Source organism: Haemaphysalis longicornis, unplaced genomic scaffold (assembly GCF_048455015.1).
Source record: "Haemaphysalis longicornis isolate Haplotype H1 unplaced genomic scaffold, Haemaphysalis longicornis Haplotype H1 scaffold_32, whole genome shotgun sequence".
NCBI lineage: Eukaryota > Metazoa > Arthropoda > Arachnida > Ixodida > Ixodidae > Haemaphysalis > Haemaphysalis longicornis.
This window is the reverse complement of record NW_027526343.1, coordinates 3,139,722-3,163,251: the sequence shown is the minus strand read 5'-3', so window position 1 is coordinate 3,163,251 and position 23,530 is coordinate 3,139,722.

The following is a 23,530-nucleotide window of genomic DNA, read 5'->3' as shown; positions in this document are numbered from 1 at the left end:
CGATGGATGTAAGATTGCTGTCATATGCGCATATTATTTTCCCTTCTGCCCTACCGCAAATTGCCGGCGATCGCTGGAGAGAAGAGCTAACGTTATGAAAGCTCAGTTTCTTTCCACTATACTTATCAACTGATGTTGTCTGTGTATGGAAACCTGGTAAGCCATTCGCAGCTGATAAAATGTGCGCGCATTTGGTTGGAGACAGCCAGTGTCAATATTACCTCGTGTTGTGTCTCTGCCGTAGAGACATCTTGTTTTTCATCGAGTCGATGTGAATTTCTACACCATAATATTTAATTAGATGTAAGAACTACGTTTGCTAGCTACAGCGACAGCGCCACTTCAACGAAGTCACCGGTGCTAATGATTCGGGTAAAAGAATAATGAACGCAATAACACGGTTAGGCGCGCTAGTTGCTATTCTGAATTCATGGCTGTAACTTTTGCGCAACTTTAGACTAAGACAGATACAAAAAGAGACACAAAGACCAGCGCTGGTCTTCGTGTGTCTTTTTGTAAGTTCTTCGTCTAAGATTGCGCAAAAGTTACAGCCATGAATAACAAACGCCCGAGTAGCACTCGTATGTTGTTTCCCGTTTGGTGATCGCGATTTGTTTCATTCTTGTGCAATGCGCTGAATGAAGACTAAGCAGAGCCTTAGTTCACGCAAAGAACAACCTAAAACTGTGATTTTCTTACATTTTAGCATATTTGTGCGGTCAATTAATAACATTGCAGAGAACAAAGACCTAAACGAAGGGGAGCAGGAAATACAGCCCTCCAAAAATTTCGCAGGTGTTCTGGCTTCTAAACACCACCCTTGCCTCCGCCCGTGGTTAACCTACACTTGGTGCATGCAATGCTCACACGTGTAAGGCATTTTTGCAGAGGTTCGGCATGGTGCAACAGAGTCAAGCGAAGAGGGTACGTCGGGAGGTGTATCTCCGGTTAGCGTATACGTGCTTCATAGATATTTTTATTCCGCATACTTCATAAATGTTGAACGGTAAAGCTGCGCTGGGACACAAATGGCATGTACTATTCGCGACGTATTCGAAGTTTTGGATATTCGCGCACCTGTGCTTTTATCCTTCTGACTGGTTCGCTGGCAGGCACTTTGAATGCAGGTTTCTACCTTCTGTCTATCATACCATAGATCATTGAGCAAGTTGGGGCGGCAAAACCAAAAAATGAGGAGCGCATATTGTAAGGACCTGTAAGCAGCCACCATAAGCCCAATGCCGTCTGTGTACGGTAAAATGGAATACCCAAAGAACACAATAGTCTCGACTTTAATTGTGATGACGAACCGAAATAAACATCTTTCTTGTGCGTATTTTTCAGCTGAACTCGCAACCCGTCAAGACTTTAAAAGAACAAAAGCCTGCTCTTGCTTCGTGAAAAAAGGGTGCGCTGGATCCCACGTTCTATTGCGCATATAAGAACCATTCGTATTCGCTAGACGAAGATGGGTAGGCCACTAGCTTCGGTAGGTCGGAATAACGTTTGCTAATTTACAATGAGGTGTACACCGCTAAAGTGAAATTATGCTGGTTACACACACGGATTGTGAATGCGTAAGCCTCCTTTTTACGCCTGCTTGGTGTCCGCCGCAAGCCATGAAAACGGTGCTTTGTGCTGCGGAGTAGAAGGTCGCTGGTTCGATTCTGGACCGCGGCGGCCGCTTTTGTAATTGAAGCCAAAAGCATTTCTGATTGAGGTGAAAAGCGAAAACGCTCGTGGGTACGAGACTTTGGCGCACAATATAAAATCCCAGGTGTTCAAAATTAATGCGGCGCGTTAAACACTACAATCAATCAATCAATCAATCTACCAATCAATCAATCAATCAATCAATCAATCAATAAATCAATCAATCAATCAATCAACCAACCAACCAATCAATCAATCAATCAATCAATCAATCAAATATGACAGCAGTGCACTCTGCGCAGTGGCGTTCCTCGACAAGCCGAAAACCTTATCGCTGTCGTAAAGTTTCAAGCGCTTTCTTCATTTGAACCCCCGAAATATCTGGAACACTCAATACTGCTACAGTCACCCGCTTGGATTACAGTTCTTGCAATGCCGAACGCTGGTCTAGCAGACGGTCTTGATGGAGGTCTTCCACCGCAGGACACTGTTGCGGCCTATGGTGGTGCTACCAAGGCGGAGCAGCGCGCCCTCTTTAGGTGTAACACGCTCCCTACACGCACACCTCTTTTTCAACACCCAGATCAAAATATACTGCTGCTCGTTGTCGACCCGTTGTGATGAATACCGATAGAAATTAATTTGGCTTAGAGGCTCTGACAGGTATTCGTAGACATATTTATGCCCAATTATCCCTAACATTGCGGCGCACCAAAAGAAAACAATAATAGGCTGCGTACTCCAATGGGCCAGTTCGTTCCGACAGTAAGCGGTGGCTCCGCCCTTCGAGCTGACTAGTCTCTACTTGCTTAGTTTCATAGCAATATTATCGTGCACGGAAGTATTATGGTGCACTATATTACCATGCTGTAGAGTATTACAAACTCGTGTTACAGTTATTCTTGCGCATTTTTATTTTCTTTTTGCATTTTGGATACCCTCAATGCAATTGCATTGAAGAGGGGAGTGGGTAAATACATTTCAACAAATCAGTCAACCGCAGTACAAACAGCAGAACAGAAGTAGCTATAACCAGTACAAAACAAGGTTATACGGGTCAATAAGGTCGCAATCTTCCTGCTGCGACGAGAGAAGTGCGGCTGTGGTTTGCCCGGGTGACAATTTTTGGCATTCATTGCTAATATGATAAAAAATACATACATTGGACAAGTGGAATTCGCAGAAATCAATGAAAAGTTATACAGAATAAAATGGCCTAAAATATAATATTAGACACAGCGGTACGAAACATGTCCGGGTTGCTAATTGTAGCAATATTAGAAGGAAGGTGGTTCCAGTCCGTAGAGGTACGTGGGCTGAAGGAATGAAAAAAGCCCTTAGTGTTGCAAGAAAGAACGCGAACTTTATGAACATGATCTAAACGCGAAGATATGTATGACGGTGCAGTAAGTATAGCGTGCCAAAGCATGCTGTGTGAGAATACCTCATGGAATAAGATCCGGAAATCCAAGAGCGGGTGCGAAAATGGTCTTGCTCAGGAAGCGCCCTAGCTACAAGTTCCAGACACTAGCGCGTGATACGATGAAACTTTCTTTCTTTAAAGGCGGTCTTCTTCGTCTCGGTCTTTGAATTATTTTTGCCTTTGGCGTTACATAGCCAGTGACGTTTTGGCTCTTGCTCAACAGTGCTACGAATTGCTTCAAGTTATTTGGCAGAGACACGATAAGGGATTTGGCCAAAAGCTCGTACAGCAGGATCATCAATGACCCGATGCTTCGTCAGTGGCGGGTTTCGTACAGCATATGTAGAACAGAAGCTCCCTTTGGACATTTAGGGCTGTTTTTGGAGTAAATGGCCTCTACTGAATAATGTTTAAACCCTCCATTAGTTACTGCACCGAAGGGGTTGCACAGTGCGTGGCTTTAAAAAGGTGAGACGAAAGGGTGGCCAGTTTCTATGTATTTATTCATGCATAAAATTTTAAGTTTTATGTTCCATGAGTGCCATCATTTTCATCATGGCCAGTCCCATTTCTGCCCCTAAAGATTCAAAACTTACATGACTTATCTCCATTGATAATTTCTCAAGACTTGGAGTACAAGAATAACTTTTTTCTGGTAACATCAACATAGAAAGTAACGGCACAGTAAAAACTGCCTAACGTTCATCTACACTCTGAAAGAGACACTTTCTCTACCACAGCCCCTTCCTTCCATAGCCCTCCTAGGGCAAACAGTCTGCATCAGAAGGTTGTAGTTGGGCACGTGCTGCGCTGGGTCCCAGTACTTACACAGGGACAGTTAAATTGTAATCTAACCTCAACCCATCCCACACGCCACGCCCTTAAACGGATTGTCTCGAAACAGGCGGTAAAATGGCCTTGTTTAATTCAAACCTCTAAGCTTTATATAAGGGGTGACATCGACATCGGTTACACGTACGGTGGGGTGTTATCGGCAGGGATGTTTACCTTTTGCGTTCACGGGGAGCACACAATATAAGGGTGCTGGTGCTACCATGTGACTGAAACAAACGAAGCCTGTCCAATGATTTCTCAATGTCAGCTACCTACTAGGTGTAGAACCTCTACGGGTTTAGTTGACAGGTTACCCAAGTGTTTAGTAGTGTTCTATGACATGTGGGGTGGATGTGGGTATTACCATATTAGTCACGGTGAGAAGAGGATATTAGCCACCTTATTTCTACAGCCAACTATAGCAGTAGAAAGACGACGGAAGAAGAGAAAAAAAGCAAGGGAAAGCACGGAAGATGATCCTGGCCCGATGAAGAGGGTGACGTCTGAAAAACCGACATCGGCACAGGGGTTCGGCCCTGGCGCTGGTGGACACGGCTATAGTCGTGCCGAGGTCTCGTACCCTGAAACGATGCCAGCGCTCCCGCCGCATTCCGTGAACTAAGACGAAGGGTACGTTTATAAGGAACCCTAGCAGTCTGAGACCAAAAGTGCCACCCCGATCTTTAGGGGGCCTCGCGGCGTACCCCAAATCCGAATACTGGACCTCACTGTGAGCACAAACATGACGTCAAGCGTCCAGCGTGACAGGAACGGCGCATGATGGCACCCCATGACGGTCGTGTCCTCCCAAGCGACGACGGGTACGCATCGTGGAGTAAGGAAGCCCCTTAACTCCAATTATGACAGCAACCAGACACATTACGAACCGCTACAAACATTGTCTCCCTTTATTGAAACACTCCTGTCAAACCTAGTAGGTTGTTATGGTGGACACAAACGTGATCGTGAAACCTGCACGGATGGTTCTATCACTAAGGAGTGGCGCACTGCGCGTGCTATTTTCTCGATATCCTGCCTGCCTGGTTGCGACACGAGCATACATGCTCCAGATAAAATAGCGGCCGGTCTTCACTTCCTTTCCAAATGTGTCACACAACGCATTGCCTCCCTCCTTGAACCGCTCCACCTCATCAGCTCGCGAGGCGGCGCGGTGGTTTCTTCCTTGCCATGCAGGCATTCCGGGTAGCGATCGCGCCGAAGCCTTAGCCTCAGAACCCACCAGCCCCTTTACCCGCTATGCTGCCAGCAAGCGTACGCATTTAAAACCCCGTTACCCAGACCTTGTTCTTCAACCGTCCCTCCCGATGGCAATTCTGACCACCATACCGCTCCCTATCTCGCAACCAGGCTTTGCAGTTGCGGGAACGCAAAGTAATTTTTTTCTATGTTTGCTAAATGCGCCCACCATATTCGCGATGTCCAACCCCCGAGGACCCTGTTTGCGTTTACGGCACCCCTTTCCGAGCGTTACCTCCTGAACATGCACGTTACGCCTGAACAACTACGGCAGACAGACACACAGACAGACACACTTACCGACAGGAAGACAGAACTTTAATAAAGAATGGGTCTGGGCCGCAATGCATAAGGAGGGTTTAAAACTGCCTTTTGTGGTCGCTTCGTAAGAGAAGAGCAACAGCCCGTCCGTGGTCTCTTTTGGCCTGTGAAAGAGCGAAATTTATTTATCAATGACTGCAGCCAATCTGGCCGGTGATTGGCACGTGACAATTTAAATTTATCAGAGTCTGACACATGGTGACGAATGCTCAGATCTAGTTTTTTTGTTCAGGCAAATCATTATTGGTTCTGTGAGGGTGTACATGCGGTCCAGCCGATATTAGTGGAACCCTGTGGCGTTGCCCTCAGGAGGTAGGTCTGTCTCCATCGTGTACAATGACACTGTCTTTGTAAGGTTACCCTGAGCGCGCATTATTCACAAACCTTTGGGAACCTCGTGGAATTCTTCGAGTTCTCGGATTGGCTACGTAAGGAACAGTCAACAGCAGATCCAGCCATCGTTGTTGTCGGTGGTGCTGACATTCACACAATTAAAGTCACTGCCAAGCGTTGCTTGGTAGGACGTAAGATATACTCCCAAGGGCGGTGTCATATAGCCTAGCTTGCTCGCCCGACGATCCATTCGTTGCCGTGAGGCCCCTGATGAGGTTTACTCTGCCATTTTTGATGGCAGCGACAATTCCTCGTGCTGAGCTGCGCAAGTACTCTTGATACTTTCGACAAGGTTGCCTCGCTTCACAGGATCAATGAGGCGCCAAGACGCTGTTCGTAAGAAGGCGGACGTGTTGATACCACGCCTTGCATACTTACCTAATGTTACTTGCTGTGTTGTGAAGAGACCGCCTTCAGTTGAGTAAAGCTTAAGCCCTGGAGTGTTGTTGTCTACATCCTGTAGTAAGGGCTGAAGGAGCTTCTCTCTTGCCCTGGGCAGCCAAAGCGATGATGGCCATCGTGTCTGAAAACGCTGAACGCTTTGATGGAAAGCAGGGCATACGACCGAGATCTGGTCATTGAAGACTGGGCCCTTGTGACGGCATGCGGGATAGCACGCGTCCTTTGCCGTAGTCCAGCATCATTGCGGCGCCGCTGCTTTTAACACCGATGAAGGTCGCGAAACGATGGTGCTTTGTTTATTCGCCTAGGTTGATGCTGGAGTACAACGCTGTGGTTGACTCACTGTAATCCATCTCCGCCATCGACGAAATATGCGCCGAGACGATTTGCAGGTTCGCGTCCTGAGTAGAGCCTATATATATCACCTTTCAGCGTAGGGTGCGCGGAAGAAGTACTTAAATAGCGCCACGGACACGGGTTCTTTTCGCAGTCGCGATGGCACCTTTTTGTGATTGAAGCGAAAAAGAAATGCACGCACGTGTTCGATATTTCGCCCCGCATTAAACATCTTTACGCGGTCAAAATCAATTGGAAGCCATTTATTACAGTGCGCCTCTTCTCCCCTGAGGCGTCGGTGCATCAAGAATCAACACCTTTTTTGGGAGTGTTTGAAAGCCCCTTGACGTGAGCTGCCTGCTGTTGTTTTCTGTTATTTTTCTATCTGGCAACGCTTTTTTTGCCACGCGAACTATCACCAATCAAGTCTAATTTCTGAACATATGCCTCTAAAACTACACCTAACCAGTTGGCGCTTCATGTGCAGGGACTGAAAATTGCACCAAAGACCGCGATTCGCCACCGAGCAGTGTTAGTAAAAGGCAGAATAAACCATGCCGAAAAAAACGGCGATGTCAGTCGCTGCAGAATGTTGATGCACGACAGCAGACGTGATGCGAAGACCCCCACAATATGGAGAGAGTAAAACGGCAGGAAGAGGGTCGGGAAACCTGTACTGCTTGTTATGTCTGGCAAGGGAGCTGCCTGGCAAGGGAGCTGCTGGCAAGGGAGCTGCCAAGCGTGAGACATGGCTTTGCCGGGACTGTCGTTCCTCGAATCATACCGCAGTCGCGGTAGATGCGGTCCCAAAATCCCACTCTCTTTCAGAACTGTCGTCTAAAATTGAAACTCTTTTGCCGATAAAGGACGCCATCAGCTCCCTTGTTCTCAAAGTTGATGAGCTTCTGCAACTCAAATTGACTGTAGAGATCCTTCAAAAATCAGTTGACTCTGTTCATGAAACGGTTAACTTTGTGTCGGGAAAGTACGATGAAGTCATTGCTACTGCTGCTACGCAACATGCCACTATAGGTCAACTGCAAAGTGAGGTTCATGCCTTGAAAGCCACTGTGTCGGATCAAGCGGAGGAACTCGCGAGCCTGCGCAAAGAGTTAAATAACGTTGAGCAATACAGCAGGAGGCCAAATTTGGAAATTCATGGTCTGCCTCAACAGAAAGGCGAAAAACTTCTTCCTATCATTTCTGATATGGCGCAGAAGCTAGAGTTGAACTTCGTTGAGTCTGACATTGAAGTGATACATCGCCTGCCTGCTAACCGGGATCGTCCGCCAGTTCTGCTGGTTAGATTTGCGTCGGTACCGCTGAAAGAAATGTGGTGGAACAGGAAAGACTCTTTGAGGGCACTTGCGGAGCAGGGCACGATTCCTCAGCTGTACTTCTCCGAAAACTTGACCAACTACAACAGAGAACTATTCTGGGCAGCCCGCCAAACAGGAAAAGAAAAACTGTACAAATTCATCTGGGCGAAACAGGGCAAAATTTTCGCAAGGAAAGCTGAGAATTCGTCTCTTGTCCGCATGTCAGATCACGCTGATCTGAACAAGCTTGTTTAAAAGTTCACAATGCTACAGAGCTAGACCGGTCCCATAATGAACGTCTTTCACAATTGTGACAGCTTCACCGACTTCACTGTTTTGGCTGATCAGGGTTGGAAGTCCTTCACAATTGTGCGCGTTAACATCCGCAGTATCCGTCGGCACTGGGACGAATTCCTTGGTATCGTACAAAATACTGATTCTATTATCGATGCATTTGTACTAACTGAAATTAACATTCATGATGACCTTGTTTCATCTTTCGAAATTCGCACTATTCTTCTTTTGCGCTGACGCGCCGTGTTATCAGGGGCGGGGGCATTATGGCCTTAATACATGAACGATATGTGTCGTCATCCTTGTCACCAAGGTTCACCTCTGCCGAATGCCTGGCACTGCGCATCGCGTTGTTAGACACATATATAACGCTCCTGGCTATCTACAGACCACCCTCCGAAAATGCCAACCTTTTCGTAAGCGAACTGGATGAATTCTTACTTTCCTTTCCCTCAACTTCACTCTTTTGTATGGCTGGTGATATCAACATAAATACTTTATGTCCGGCGCGCCCGACTGCTTGCGAATATTTAAACGTGTTGGCCAAATCAGGGGTTATTCCAACCATTTGCTCCGCTACAAGGGAAAAATACCTTGGTACGAAATTAGTAACTTCATGTGTTGACCATATCGATGTTAGGGCACCATTTTTTCGCATCAATTCGGCAATTATCAAACAGAAACTTGCCGACAACTACTTTGTGGGTTGCCATGTTTATTTTCCCGTGCTGAAAAAGGTTTCACCCCAGCACTTGCAGGTGTCTATTTTTGACGTAGCTAAATTCGATAATTTAGTCAATAATTTTGACTGGGAAGCATTCATGGCAGGGGCAACTGCACGAAATATTTATACTAAATTTGTTACCATTATTGACACATTAAAATGCACTGCACAAAAAATCATCAAAATTAAAAAGCGCAATATGGACTTGCCTTGGCTTACCTCTACCGTTCTTAGGGCTATTAAAGAAAAAGACAAACTTTGGGAGAAGTGTAGGCGCTCTCCTAATAACACTGCTCTGAGGAACCTATACAAAGTTCATAGAAATAAGGTAACTGCGTTACTTCGGTCAGAGAAGCGCTCATTTTACAGTAAAACCTTCCATGACAACAGACACAACCCTAGGAAAACTTGGTCAACAATTAATCAAATATTCGGTCGACATCCTGCCCAATCAGTTGACGTCTTTAGCAAACACTTCAGCAATTTGGAAACCGCAGTTACTGATTTCAATGTTCACTTCGCTAAAACATCATTGGCTACGCATTCAGCTGATATTCAAGGTTGCGACAACATTAGCAGTTTAGAATCCTCTGCATTCCTTCCTTTCATGACTTCGTATGACTTACACAACATACTATTTAGTTTTAAGCAAAAGAAGGCGCCTGGTTTGGATGGTATATCTGTCTCCGAGTTGCAACGTAACCTTCCCGTTTTAGAAAAGGTACTTCTATTTATGCCGAACAGTTACATTGAACTTGGTTTTCCTCCAGATGAATTAAAAACTGCAGTTGTGAAGCCATTACATAAAAATGGCTCTTTCAAACAGGTTGACAACTACAGGCCGATTTCGATTTTACCTGCGATTAGCCAAATTTTAGAAAAACACTTAGCCAGAGTAATAACCAACTTCCTGGAAAAACACAACTTATTGTCGAGTTCACAATTTGGTTTTGTTCCTGGGAAGGGGACTGTTGTACTTTTGGAAAAATTGTCGGATTTAATGTTCTCCGCTTTCGATAACAACGAAGTAGTAACGGGTCTTTTTTTGTATGCAAGCAAAGCATTTGATTCTGTTATACCCACCACACTACTGCGAAAACTACATCTACTAGGATTTCGAGGTCCATTCAGCAAACTGTTAGCTAACTATTTTTGCAATCGCTCACAGGTAGTCAAGATTGGTGATAACGTTAGTTCGAAAGTTCTCCTAAAATCTGGTGTCCCACAAGGGTCCGTGCTATCTCCCATATTATTCAATGTCTATGTAAACGACTTACCTAATCATATAACCCACTGCCAAATATTTCAGTATGCCGATGACACTGTTCTTCTTGCCAAGCACTCCGTTTACAGCAAATCAGTTGCAATGTTACAAGGGGATAGTCAATCTGTTATGGACTGGTTTTCCAGAAATTTTATTACAATAAATAAGCAAAAAACAAAACTGGTTTGTTTTCACAATCCACACAAGCAAATTGATCATACTGTATCGATCGATTGTTGGGTTTAACGCGCCGACGCAGCGCAGGCGATGAGGCGCGCCGTAGTGGAGGGCTCCGGATTAATTTTGACCACCTGGGGATCTTTAACGTGCGCCGAAATCTCGTACACACGGGCGTTTTTGTTTTTTCGCCTCCATCAGAAAAGCGGCCGCCGCGGCCGGGAATCGAACCCGCGACCTTTGATCATGCTGTACCCCTCGTTCTTCATGGTTCACGATGTAATAATTGTCAATGCTCTCCTCTTCTATTATCGCCGAATGTAAAGTATTTAGGAGTTATCTTCGACTCGGATATGACATGGAACAGTCACCTATCTATGCTCTGCAATAGGCTTCGGGGCTTGTCATGTACTCTTTATAACAGTCGTTTCCTCCTCCCCTTTCCAGTGCGTAAGATTATCCTACATGCACTTGGCTACAGTATCTTGAGATACGGAATCACTGTATTTTTTCACTGTTCCTTCACTTGGCGTACGAAAATAAACTGCATTATAAAAACGCTGCTAAGAAATGTAGCCTACAATATCAACATTCCCGAAAATACCAGTTTGTTCTCTGCTTTACAATTGCCTTCTTTTGACGCTTTGTATTTGCACACTGTTGTCTCTCGCAATATTTGGAATAGCGATTTTTTGTTTCGTTTTGTCCCTACAAGACCACTGAGACGTCATCCTTTGTTTATCACGCCCCGATGTTATACGCGATTTGGACGTTTTGTACGCAATTATTATGTTCCTGATATATTTAATTCTATGCCCACTGCTATTTACTCCATTTCATCTAAAAGCGCTCTGAAAATGTATTTAAGAAAAAACTTCTCTGAAGTTGCGTAACCCTATGCCATATTGTATGTATGCATCACATATTGCTTACTTCCTTGATTTTTTCCCTTTTGGTTTCATTCTACTACCGTATCTTTTCCCTCTCCTTTTTCTTTTCTTTTCTTTCTTCTTTTACCCCTGCAGTATTTTATAGTGTCCTCACACTGGCTGCCGAGTACAGCCCGACAAGCCTGTCTGGCTTGGGCTGACCCGTCATGTATTTTGTTCCTCTAAGAAAAATAAAAATATTATTATTATTATTATTCTTATTATCGAATGGTTCATGTTAGCAGAGTGTGCAAGGGGCAGTTACTGCTTTTTCTTGGTACAGTTTATGCAGAGTAGTGTAATTGACCACATTTAGGTGGTCTGATCACTAAATATAGCTGTTGAGATCTGCCACGCAGCGTTCATTATCTTGCTTGTGACACTTTTTTATACCGATATTTATGTGCTTGGCGTACCACCACATAACGTGTATTTTTAAATAACAAAATCAGGTATCTTTGCTTGCATAACTAAGCTTGTCTAAAACGCATCTGAATTTTTTTTCGGACGAACAGTGCTCACGTGTGTGTGCCATGTTACCAGTGCTACTGTGTTGTAAATGGCTTGAATTTAGCCGCCTCGTATTTCCGACCTCTGCAGGGAAAGAATACATGTTGGAAAGCTGTGAAATCTCCATGCGGGAAATTGATAGTGTTTAGGTGATAAACTATTGTCTTATAACAGCATTGAGTTTGACTTCTCCTCATTTGTACTTCGAATTGATTTTTTAAAAGTTTTTGCTAAACGCTTTGAACACTTGAACAACGCCATAATTTTTCTGGACATTACTTTCACGGTTGTAGACTCGTACATAAAATGGTTTCCTAATACCTGTACAAGCTAGTCTCTGGATTTCGAAATACGTGCTCAGCCCTTAGCGAAGTTTGAACAACGCAAAGTACAACGAACGTTCTCCAGAGACGCCCTGACAAGGAAACCGCTGCCAATTCGATAAACTAACACTCGTTTTCCTACCACGAACTTTAGATGACCAGTGGAGTTAGCGATGCCAACCGCGCCTATTCTAGAAGGCGAACTAGCGGTAATTTTTCTTTTCGAAGAGCTATGCGTTTCTCTCATATTCTTTTCTCTTTCCTCTAGCTCGTATCTGCTCCCCGAGAAATAATTTCTCTGACGTCAATGAATGTACTTACAACGTAGAGACGCATGACTAAATAAATGCAGACTTGAGATTATGAGACTATCAGAACAACAAATAAGTGACAATTGGGCTTCCGTTACTACAAAGGCCCATCTCACGTCTACATGTCCTGCTGATTTGCCTTTTCTCATTTCAGGGGATAAAGCCAAAGGTGCAACGGAGCAGAGTAAGTTAGGTTGCCCGATATTACTGGAAACATCGTCTAAAAGTGAATTGCCGTTCAATTGCATCTCACTTGCAGCTTCTGTGTTTCGACTTAGGCTGCTTCAGTCAGTTTTCGCAGTTGAGGGTTGAAGTTGCGGTGTTTATGACTGCCATGGGAACACACGACCATAAAACAGTAGCGGGAGCTCCTTACTTGTACGGAATACTGTAATGCAGGTACAGAACAAAGCGAAAAGGGTAGAATAAAATCTAATGCTTGATTTTACACCTCGTGAAAGACAAATTGCATTGGTGAAGCCTCACAACTTGTAAGAACGGCTACATATATCGAAATCTTCGCGTTGAAGTCTTCTGCACTGTTGTCGCAATATGTGTCACGATACTTATTTGTAAAGACTTTGAAGATGTGTGGAACAAAATGCAATGTTTAGGGCTTTGCAAGAAGTGTTTTTAAAAGACCGCGATCAAGCGGTTATTCTGAGAGTTCATTACAACGTATTCTTTAGAGTTTATGTTTTTGCATGCTAAAAGTTTGGTACACCTTCTGTAATCACATAAATGTTATTAGAATGGCGTCCTTCATTAAGTAAATCCGTGCACAAATTCGGTTCCACACCCACAACGTGGGTAAAAAACTTTGAGGGGTTGTTTGAACGTAAACTAAGCCAAGAGTACTATATAAGTAACGATCAGCAATGGTGAACGGCATGACAATATTGACTAAGGCATCACGCTAAGCAGAATAACTTGCCTACGATCGCTGACTGTGGCTCTTCGCCACCGTGACCGAAATTATTAATAAAGAAAGTGGAAATCTGTACAGAGGGAGTAGAAGGCCAACAAATTTGTAAAAAAGTGAGCGAAGTCGCAGTTCCGAAATTTTTGAAAGTGAAAGAATAAAATTTTGATAATCAGTGCATTGAGAAGCAAATTCTGATGCTTCACAAAATTAACAGGCACAATGTGCAGGGGCAACAAATGCCCCGCCAGAATGAAGCACGCCAAGCAATTTCAGTCTTGCGAAAAATGTAACATGTTTCCGCGGGAAGCTTTGGATCTAGGTGCTCGAGGGCTCGACAATTTACAGGAAAGGGCTCGACAATTTACAGGAAAATTTGGAAGACTGATTTGTGGCTTGCAAATCCGCAAGGCCGCTATTATTCGACACAGGGCGACTGTTGGAGATTACAAAACAAGCGCGCTGCGCTTATTTTGAGAGCAAAAAAAAACATATACCTTGGAACATTGATGTTTGCTTGTTAATTGCTGTTTATCAGACACAGGCAGTATCTTTGTCCTTATACTTCATACAATAAACATTCTCTTGCGTGACATGAATAACGTGATAGGCTGAGAGGCCGTTTGTTCCATTTACTTCTTCGGAGGAGGAGACAGTGTATAGTTGGTCGATGACAGGAAACGCAAAAAATAGTGTCGTAGAAATGGGTGCTGCGAAATTGAGTATTCGAATTATTTACGCTATGATTGAAGCGACAACGCGGCATTGCGGTTCAGTGAGTACTTGGTGTGGAGGTGGAAGAGTTGAAATGCTGTCTTGTGCGCCGGGAGGGAACACCAACTTCCAATATATGATCCCCTGGTTATGGTATGCGTACGGCTGGTAAAAACAGGTAATCTGAGTGTGTTTTATAAGTAGGGTGCGTTTTAATATTTATGCAGACACGTCAGTTTTTAAATTGTCGTAAGTCACCATTCAAAACAAGGTTAGTTTTCAATAATGAAACTTCGGTGATGCGTTACACATGAAACGTTCAGACAGCTTGTGGATGAGTTCTGTGCTGTATATGGTGCTATATTTTAATATATATGGCGATTAGTTCAGTAGTATTCATCCAGAGCTTGGATATTAAAGATTGACGTAGACGTGAACACTGACGTACGTGTATGGCGAAACGTTGTTTAAAGAAGCCTTGTTTAGTAATACGGGGTTGAATTTTATTTATTTATTTATTTATTTATTTATTTATGTATTTATTTATTATTTATATATATATATATTTATTTATTTATATTTTTATTTGCTTTTTGTTTGTTTATTACTTTTATTTCATTTTATTTTCATTTTTATTTATTTATTTATTTATTTGCTTATTTATTTATTTTTTTTTTATTTATTTGTTCTTTGTTTGTTTGCGTATTTATTCATTTATATTGTCTATCTGTTAGTAGCCCGTGAGGGCTGATACAGGGTCACAAAAAGATAAAGAACGCTGGGATTGGCAGCCAACAAACGAAATAAGTAATATTTAAGAAATGTTCATGTGTGACCTCGATAATCGAGAAAGAAGTCTTGGCAGCACGTGAATTTCTGATATGCCGTATGAACACTTTTTTGCAAGATTTGTGGATTCCATTGTTCCGGGGGTATTTCAGTGAATCTCCGGCTGAAGCGATCTTCGCGAAATTAGGGAAGTAAATGACTTGCAGTGCATGGATTATGCTTTTCTACCGTTTATTACCTAGGGATTCATCAGTGTGACAAACGATCTTTTATCTGTGATTAGAGTCAGTAACTCCAGCTTTTATTTGTTAAAAAGCGAAATTTCGAATGTTTTTTTGGCGTCATCCAACTCTGATGATGAATAGAAGGCTACTGTCTATACAAAGGATACTCTACGGGGAACAGTCAAGTCCCGTCTGTCCCCATGTATTCGATACCTACTGGCACCCCCCATTTTGGAAGTATGCAAACAGATCACAGATATGTAATTGGGTAGTTCGCCTAGCTGAAAATTTGTAGAAAGCCCCAATATCGGTCTCAGGCAATCGCAAATATTTTCGTTGCATCGATGAGCATTTTTGCCTCGTTTTCGATATAAGTCACACGATAAACAAAACGCTTTGTGGTCTAGGTCATGGGTAGGCATCTTAGGGACAAAGTTGAAGAATTATAAAGGAGCTGAACTGGGAGAAATTAGAGGTGGTGGCATGTTTTGTTATTTCTTATAGAGACGAAATGGGTAAAATGTACGGCCTGAAACAGGACGAGCGTGTCGAAAGCGGATTCCGACGAGTAGGATTCAAAGGCGAAGTGCATTTTAGCTCTTCTTCAAACGTGATTGATTTACACTGAAAGGTAGTGTCGGAAACACGTGAATACCGGAGAGGGTTAATTGGGAAGGCCGTTTTCGGAATAGCCAGGTCAAACAGGTATAAGTTTTCTCGCAATATTCCCGTTCATACATGCCCAATCTCAGAAAAACGCTTCCAGGTGCCATCACACTTCTTTGTGAGTGTTTGCTTTGCCATACTCATTGTTGTGGTCTTCACTGTCCGCTATGCTCATGCGTCGCCCATTTACGCGAAAAAACTTGAAAACCTATTTCTTTTGCCGCAAACGCTGTAACTCTGCACTGGTGGAGCTGTGCCTTGAATGTCCCATGAAATCCGCTTCGAAACTTGGCGCTTGATCTTGTTGAAGGCGTGGCGGAAAAAAACTTTGCATGGTCTAGCACGGAAGTCTTGCGATTCTCTGAGAGGGGACACTCCGTGTTGGTGTTTGAGGTCCATCTGTTTTTCTCGCTCTCTCATCGAAACCCTTCTACTTTACCCGGCATTCAGCTTGGCTCATGGGCAATTTGGCCGTCAATTCGCCTATAGAGAAAACAACTATTGCCAACAGACTACTTTTGGAGATATGGTATGGTTTTCTCTTTTTCATTGTGGAGCATATTTGTTATATCTTTTATGAGTACTGAAGACACATTGAGGCCCTGCTTTTGAAGTACTTCTTATTATTATGTGCCCTTTGTGGGAGTCAAGTGCGACTGGCAATTTCGTTTATTTGGACAGTTTTGTATGATTTTCGGGGCTTTGTTATTGCCTAACCTTCTGAAAGACTGCTTTGCACACCCTGAAAAAAAAGCACGTCACACCCCATTTTAGAGGTGTTTGCAAATATTTTTGAGAAGTTCTTAAAGATTCGTTCAAGCTATTCTGGTAATACAGAAGGAAAGATGATTGACATCTAGAAAGACGTGGTTTAGCGACGAGTATCCAATTTATCATAGCAACGTCATGTATTATGCAGGCATTACCGAGAGAAGAACCGCCCTGCGTACTCTAACCTGTATCCGACCGGACCCTTACCGCGTGCTCAGAGACAGAGGAACCGACTGGGTGCAAGGGCAGATGCACCGAGCGTGTACCGGGCGCTGTTACGAGGCGGTGCCGCATTCAGTTTACCAACAAGCCTAAATGTGTAGCGCTTGGTTGAAGTATGCATTTTGCAGGTATTGTTAGTTTGAGGCGTCCATTTGAGGTCGGGGAGCAGTGAAAATGGCACTGCGAACTGCAGAAATAGTAAAAGGCGACGCGCGATGTCGCGCGTCGCTTGTTGCTTTGACTGCAGCGCAAGTGTGCGTGCTCTTCTCCCTCTCACCGCCCGTCAACGTGTCACCGCAACCTCTTTACACATGCAGAATGCATGCTACACTCGCGTCACTGCAAACCCAATCTTGTCGGTAAGCCGAATTCGGCACCGGCCCTCTGCTTTGATAGTTTTCGCTGATGAAATGACACTGCCCAATTACTCTTTTTTGTACATTAAAAACCTAAAAAAAGTTTATTTCCTGGTTAACCCAAGGGATAAAATGTGGGGTTTTAAGTTTTGCCAAAGCTGCCACAAAGCTGCCACAAAGCTGCCACAGATGCCAAAGCTGCCAAAGCTGCCACAGGTGCGTTTTATCAGTGGTAGCTAGCTGCTTTCGCCATGTCGCTGCACCACGACTACAGGACCTCCTGACTGTTGTCAGCTAAATAGTTGTTCAGGGTAGTGGAAATCTTTTTCGTGAAGTTTAAACAACAGTGGCAATTTCTATTTATTCTATTCGTGCTTCGTTGAGGGCACAAACTTCAAATGCGTTGAGTGTTTCGCGTGGGGTTCTGTACATCCCTTAGGAAATCCTGAACCCCTTCCTACCGGTTGATCCCTGATAAACACTGGAAGTGTCGGCCAAATAGAAGTGAGGTATGAATGGTTGGACCTCGATTGCCGTCGCAGGTAGGGCTACCTACGGAGCGAGAGGAGAGGAAAGCCTTCGACAGGAAGGGAGTGGGAGACCTTCGGTCACTGGGTAATGGCCTACGTGACACGTCAGTGCGAGGAGTACAAGTAGCGGGCGGTTACAGCTGTTCATTGGAGAAAGAAGGGGCAATAACTCAAGGCCTACATTTAGGATATTGTGAAGAATGGCAAGTAGGGTACGCCGCAATGGGGCGGCATTGTCTAAGCACAGTTGACAAACATTAAGAGGCAGACACATGTTACAATCACTGTAGAGGTCGTGTGGCGACGACAGGTCTCCTCAGAGCATATATTTCCGAATCTCCAAACATGTTGAATACAGAATATATTCAGGGAAGTGGCGATCGGAACTCTCTAATGCCCCCCGGGTTAGAGCTCTGCCACTTTGAGCTGCTTGCGAGGGCATCACGAGTTGAAGCAAAAAAGTGTTTGGAAACGTTATTCCGCAGTTGACACCTTCTATTTTCTTGCAGTACCGGCCATTGTGTTTAAGTTAAACGACAGAATGCCTGAATGCACGCTTGCGTGGGCTCCACAAATTCGACCGTGTGGTGGCCAGTCATGAGGAGCGGTGCTTCCCTGCAATCTCCATAGACAAGGCCATCTGTGTAGTGGAGTCAGCGAAAGTAGCTGGGAAAGGAAACGATGTACCTCTATGTGAGGGAAGGATTGGCATGATGAAAACACTTACACAAAACGTGGTGGGGTAGCGGCGCACGGGGTACCACTGGTTCATATTTTCATTTTATTTTAATTATCCTAATCTCCTCTAGGTGTTCTACCAATTTTATCCGATAGAATGTTTTGGTGGAGGAGCCGTATATTTCCGTGGTTAAAAATGTATGGCTGGAAAACCAGACCACCTTAATGTAAAGCTGTTGTCATATGATATTCAACTTTGCACTTCCGTCGTATGCTCCTTGTGCTTGTGGCCATTATTCTATTTTATCTTTGTGTAATACGCTATTGTGCGTATGCCTGCACTCTTGCAGCAAAGACGCTAGTAAAAGCCTCAACGACCACAGGGGGTTTTTGATGGGCCAACCGGATATGCTGATGGACCTACAAAACGCAAGCACACCGGACAACAAATGCTCTAAATATGTTTATGTAGGTTCTCGAGATCCCTTGAGATAGGTAGACAGAATTTAAGCTATTATCTTTGACCGTTTACTACTCGGGGGTCGTATAACCGTTGACCCGATTATAAGAACCGAATCTGCAACTTACACAATGTCAGTCGGGAATAAAATTAGCATACTTCTCACGTTTACTAATTCAGTCTCACCAAACTTTCTTCATAATTTCAGGGGTTGAAACACCTGTAACTCAAACGGCTGGTGCACGTAAGTTATTGTAACATTCCTACCATTACCATCAGCAGTAAAAATGCCCTCGTATGACTCGATTCGGAGCAAAGAACATATCCAGGAAAAAATGTTATTTGCTGCTGCTAGCTAACCCTTTGTCGCTTGCTTCGTTTGTGAATTCGTCTTTTGTAAGATATTTGAGTGTCCTTATTTATTCTGAAGTTTCTGTAGGAAAGAGAAGTGGTGCATAACGCCCCATAGGAATTTTCAAGGTGTTCGCTAACGGCGAAACTCGAGGATGCAGCACCGCAGCTCAAGTTGGGATTGTGGGAATGGTGATTATAATTATGCAGAGATTGGTTTGTAATTCAAAATTTTCTCATGGCTTTGTGGTCCCACTGTTATTGGAAAGTATTATGTGGGAAAAAGGGAAGCTGCGTCGACTGCCTAAGAAAGTCTGTTGACGTAAGCAACGCTCCTGCTTGTTCAGATAGCACACAAATATAAAAACCACTCAATTGGGACTCACAGCAAGAGTAGAACACACAAATTGAAAACATGTTCCACTCAATCAAACGAAACATTGCAGATAAAAAGCGCGAAGACGAAATAAGTACGTTAGTCGGAGTTGCACTTGGCAGGATGAGCCCAGGAAACAAGCACTCTACGCAGTCTCCTCGTAAAGGTCACACAGGCACAAACCGGCATGAGGGGAGGTTGTATTCCTTTCGGTCTTTTCCATTCTCGTCGCATGTGCAAAAAAATTCGCGGACGGTCCGGAATAACGTTTACAACTTAACACTCACCACATCGTATTGAACTTACAATGCTATCTCGCAGACAATGCCATCACACAATCGCGCAGACAACGCCATGGCAGAGTACAAACGCGTTGTTTCCTTTTTACTCGGTTTTTGCAGACTGTTTCTCAGGATTCATAAGGGTTTTGTAGTATTTCGTATGAGTGCCATCTGCCATGTCATCTGCGTATCCTTTTTCAAGGGCAGTGATTAGCGTATCTTCTTAACTAGTGGCTCCATACACCCATAAGTTATTTTCAATCGCTTCTCATCCACTGGGGTATGTCTTAGTCTCATAACCATCCATTGGCTGCAACTACCAATGTCGAAATAGCACTCATTGGTCTTCACTTCTCCTGGACCCTAAAAAACGAAGACACACAACTGTGTTGGTGGCCCTTCTTTGTTCACAACAATTCGGCTTAGGATGAGGCAGCGAAGCTTGCTCGCCGGAGCTTTTGCTTCTGTGTTGACTTCACCGGTGCTCTCCTGGTTAGCGGCTAGCCACCCACCGACAGATCATCGATGTCTTACCCGTGGTCTCCGCGTCAGCCAGCATTATTGATACACTGTAGGTTCGCGAAATGGCTTACTTCCCCGAGGCTTCTTTAAGATCAAATCGGAGTTACTCCACTCTATCGAAGAGGATCACCAGCAGAGCACATGTCAGGAGGATACAGTATTGAGGTTAATGGTATCGGCTTCTTTTCATACCTGAAAAAGATACATACTACACAACACTTGTATTTAACTCTAGCGGTATTGAAGAAAGCTGCATAGAAATACCTAATCCACTCAGAATTGTTAACCTGTAGTGATACGACGTATCATCCTGACGTCTAAGTCATGTTAGTACCTAGCAAATTGTGCCTACTGTTATCTAATTTACTCAAGATGCACATACACGTAGTGAGACATGTAAGATTGACGTCCATATCTTGTTTTAAACGCAATGCGCGTTTGGTTGTGCCAGCGGACTTGTGGAGCACACACTGTGATGTTTGGTTAAGTAACGCCTCATGCTTCAAAGGGGAGTAAAGCCTCTGGAATTTTTCTTGGCGTAAACGAAACAAAATGGAACCCTTGAGAATTCTGCTTTGCTCAAAACCGCGAAAACCAGCGTCAGGAACATTTACAATAAAGAACGTGCTTCTTCTCAGCAGACATTTTTATAAAGTTAACCTTTGCATTTTAAACATTCGAAATAATATTATGTCACTTGAACGCATTCTTTGGTTTGTTTAGGTTTCTATTTGAGTAATACGTGCTGCCGTGTGTACATATAAACTAGGTAAACGCGGGAGCTGAGCCGTATGCGGCGTGCATTTGTGTTCGATAAATCGTGGGAAAATTGAATTCATTCAAGGCTAAGTGGCATGCACTGTTTCTCGCTCGCCTCTGTTGGGGACATAGCGGCATGCCCACTTTCCATCATTTCACCTTCTTTTAGTGGCCAGCATGGATCAGCGCTGTTTTTAAGAGATTTTGGGTCGTGCTGGTAATCTTGGAGAGGTTTTCCAGAGCATCTACAAAATGACAGAACAGCCCTTGATTTATGAGCTTTATGGGTCTGCCTGCTACTGTATAGATGTGTTGATTTGTCCTCAAGAGTAGATAGAAACAACGCCGATAAGCCCTTAATTTAGTAGTGCTGATTTACGTAAATAAACCACTTGTTGTCACTTTCTGGGCGGCAACCCCAATTCAAAATGAGCTTAGTATATTTATCTCTTCTGCTAAAGGACGTGGTAGGACGATGACAACGACCACAGTGTTGGTCTGCTTCGAGCCCACGAAAAGCTTTAAAACGACCTAAAATCTCTTGGAACGTCCAGTATAACCATCCGAGCATCTCTATAGCATCGAAAGGAACAAGAGAATACCAGAATGTCCCCCGTTATCATATTTTGACTGTTTAATGGCGAATAGAAGGGGAGAAGCGCCGGCAGCAACGCTGAGCCTACTTCCGAATGGTCAGTTGTGGCATGGCTCGCAATGAAGCAAGCTGTCATTGCGCCGACTACAAACCAACACCTTCCGCGGGCTACGAATCAACACCGTCCCACACCTCACGAGACTATTCACTCCTTACCCCCCTGTACAATTACTGCGGCCAATGCGCTACTCTATATCGTATGGTCTGGTAGTGCAAGAATAACGTAGGCTAGAAACAAGTCCCCAGTACTAACTAGGAGCACTTGGAGAGCGAGCTTCCCAGCTCTGGCTTGAATAGGTAGTGATGGCTAATCGAAAGGGCGAAGATGGCGGGTAAAACTAACCGAGTCCAGGACGAAGGACGCTGCCAGCTGCGAGCTGTTTAGTTGGGAAAAGTGTTCCCTCGTTCTCCTTTTTTTAGTAAAAACCAATAAGTGTTCTATTCTTTTATTTCGCTTTGAAAAATGACGGTGCTTCACCTGTTGGAATCATAAGCAGGTGGCTGAAACGATCTGATTTCTGACTGAAGGCGCGAGTCTACACACAATTCTAACTCAAGATGGCCCATTTTGGGCTGAGCAATAGATTGCTAGGAATGTGGCCCTTCCACTGTATCTTAAATACTGCAGCGTTGCTTAGTCAACGTAAGAACTCCGCGAACGAAATCGTGACAGAACTGACCGTTAGAGGGGACATCTATGGACTTTCGTCTGTGGCACATTTGGTGTGTGGAAACGTCAATGTACACACATGGGAGTGATTCGTTGGATCACTTGGGTGTATCGCAGACTATGAGTTATTTTTGGTTTTTGGGGGCGTCATTTGGCTTTTATTGGAAGAGTTGGGGTTGCTCGTAGCGCAGAGCAGTTGGGCCGAGAGGTCATGAAGCGGAGACTAGGCTGTTCATTTATTTTTGCAGTTTATTAGGACTACATCATTTTGGCACTCCAGGATGCGCGGTAAAAGTTTTACTTGCTTCATTAGTTTGATGACAACCACTTAAAATGCGTAACATTTAGAACATTTGGAATATGTATTGTAACGAATACGGTTGAAGTTTGCAAGAAATATATTTGTAATGCGATTTTTCTTGCACACAGTCGCCTAGTTCTCTCATAGAAGACCTACGTTGAGTGTGACGGTAGTGCATCTGACGTAAACGTAGAGAGCCTCATGACCTTTAACTTGACGATTGCAGGTAGTGCATCAATCGCTTCACCTGCTAAACGTAAGTTAAGTAACATCGTTCTTACCAAAACTCGTGCTTGCAGGACTGGGAGCATTATGCTTACTTCTGAGCAAAGCATGCGTGGACTAAGTTATTATAACGCTGGCGACCTATTTAAAATTACACGGTTATGGCGTGGGAGATGCGTGATTTTATTGCATAGAGCGTCTTGCTAGCGTGCTCGAGCATAAGGATTTACTAAGCCCTGTAGCGTCTTTTTGCAATGTGTACGATACAGAAGTGAAATACACGGTGCAATATAATAGGCGAAACGGCCTATCTCGGCGTGTCTGGGCCTGCGGATACATAATAAGGAGCCTAAAATTATTGCTTACTGCATACGTGCCAGGATGACAAAAAAATTAGGGGCAAAACAAAAGGCTAGAAATCTGACTGAGGCTTTTCCCCCAGAGCAGTCTTGCACGGGTACGCCTCTACATAAAGAACATAATATCAAAAGCTACACAACGCGCATCCCTATGTGCACAAAAATACTATTACAGCCAGGCACACATGCACAAAAAACAGTCTTTAAAAAGGCACACATACATTAATAA